Source organism: Salmo trutta, chromosome 1 (assembly GCF_901001165.1).
Source record: "Salmo trutta chromosome 1, fSalTru1.1, whole genome shotgun sequence".
In the NCBI taxonomy this organism is placed as follows: domain Eukaryota; kingdom Metazoa; phylum Chordata; class Actinopteri; order Salmoniformes; family Salmonidae; genus Salmo; species Salmo trutta.
The window spans coordinates 77,682,409-77,684,809 of record NC_042957.1 but is presented as its reverse complement, the minus strand read 5'-3'; positions in this window follow the sequence as shown (position 1 = coordinate 77,684,809).

Here is a 2,401-nt window from a genome sequence, read left to right as displayed (position 1 = left end):
GAGGGGTGAGGATAAGGGCCGAGGGGAGGGGATTGGGGCGGAGGGGTGATGCTAGGGGCCGAGGGGTGAGGATAGGGGCCGAGGGGTGAGGATAGGGGCCGAGGGGAGGGGATTGGGGCGGAGGGGTGATGCTAGTGGCGGAGCAGTGATGCTAGGGGTGGAGGGGTGAGGCTAGGGACAGAGGGTTGAGGGTACGGTTGCAAAATTCTGGTAACCTTCCCAATTTTCCCCAATTCCCAGTTGGAAGATTCTTTGGATCAGGAGGATATAAGCAAAACATCTAAAATCCTTTAGACAGGATTGCTGGAAAACTTGGGCATTTTGGGGAAAGTTACCGTCATTTTGAAACCCTAGTTGAGGCTCAGGGCTAGGGGCAGGATCTTGGGATGGGGTAGGGGCTTGGGTGGAGAAAGGGCTGGGGGGTTGGAGCTTGGGGTGGGCCCTAGGGACGGGGTAGAGCTTGGGGTTGCTAAGGTGAGGACGTGTTCTGGGGCTCAGGGGTGAGGATGGGGGCTGAAGGTTGGCGTTCAGGGGCTGAAGACTTGATGCTGGGGCTCGGGGCAGGTTGAAAGGCTAGGGTTTTAAAGACTGGGGCTTAGGGCTTTGGTAAGGGGCTGAGAGCTGTGGCTGGGGACAAAGGTGTTGCTATAGAACCAGGCTGGGGCCAGAGGTGTTGATATAGGAACAGGCTGGGGCCAGAAGTGTTGCTATAGGAACAGGCTGGGGCCAGAAGTGTTGATATAGGAACAGGCGGGGGCCAGAGAGGTTGATATAGGAACAGGCTGGGGCCAGAAGTGTTGCTATAGGAACAGGCGGGGGGCTGGGGCCAGATGTGTTGCTATAGGAACAGGCTGGGGCCAGAGGTATTGATATAGGAACAGGCGGGGGCCAGAGAGGTTGATATAGGAACAGGCGGGGGCCAGAAGTGTTGCTATAGGAACAGGCGGGGGGCTGGGGCCAGATGTGTTGCTATAGGAACAGGCTGGGGCCAGAGGTATTGCTATAGGAACAGGCGGGTGGCTGGTGCCAGATGTGTTGCTATAGGAACAGGCTGGTGCCAGATGTGTTGCTATAGGAACAGGAGGGGGGCTGGGGCCAGATGTGTTGCTATTGGACCAGGCTGAGGGTGGTGAAAGAACTTGGTCTGGGCCAGGGCTGTGGATAACACAGGCTAAGGAAAGCACCAGAGGCTCCCACATTCCTATATTGGTGCTGTGGGCCCGCCAAGGACCCAACTGGTCTCCTAACCATGCTTTTTGGCTGATGGAGTTGGCCAGGTAACAGCGAGGTCAGACTCTCACTGTGATTGGATGTCATGGGGTATGACATCATCAAACAATTCCCTGCTGGTGAGATCTGGTCCGATCAGGTTCTCTGTTCATCTCAGTAATTGCTTTTGAAATGTTGACTTTTTTATTGTTCGTTTTTGGCTTGGATTACTTTTAACCTTCTATTTCACATTTTTTTATTTCATTGAGTTAATATTTTCTATTTCATTATCTGCCCCCTCCAATTAACATTCTGTTAAACATGAGAATAAAAGAATAACAGTTTTAAGTGTCGTGTCTTTGGCTATGCCGGATTAAGTGATATGACATGCTATTCTATAAAATCCTTTCTCTGTAATTAATATCACCTGATTAGCTAATCATGTAAATGTAATTAACTAGAAAGTCGGGACACCACGGAAGAACGTTTATAGAGCCGTTATCTTCCGAATAAACTCTTAAAAACGCAGTATTTTACATCGATAGCAGTCAATATTAATCGTCACCTTATTTTCAGTCTCATAATGAAAGTTGTAAATTCTTGGTTATCTTCACAAACCCTGGCTAACAAGTTGAATCAGCAATACAAAATTGGGTTTAATTATTTATTTACTAAATACCTAACTAATCACCCAGAATACAAATTATGTCATACAGAAAACGTCCCTGGTGGACGGAGCAGACATGGCGGCTTGTTACACAAAGAAAGAGGGTTGGGCTTGAATGAAAGAGTGGGAAGACTGAGGAACAAAGAAACAGCTATGCTATCGTAAATAAAGAATCTTATGCATTCTAAATTACCAACCATTTGGAAAAGGAAAATGCAATAAATATTTACTCTGAGCTGCGCTTCGGTAGATTGGTCGTAGATAGTAGGCCGGGTTGGCCAACAGATCTTCCTGTCCTCGGAAGAATGTCAATGGTGGTAAAGTGGATACGTTGTAGTATCTTCGTCTGTTTGTTAGGCTGGATCCATCGTCCGTCCTTTCCTAGCCCACATCTACAGCGGCCGCTGCTAACTCAATGGCTAGGAAGTATCACTTCTGTAGTGAATAAGTTCAAAGTTCATACCATTCACAACCAAAGCTCACACCGAGGTTGGCTTAGTTCTGTACTTGACATGTGTGTCCTTG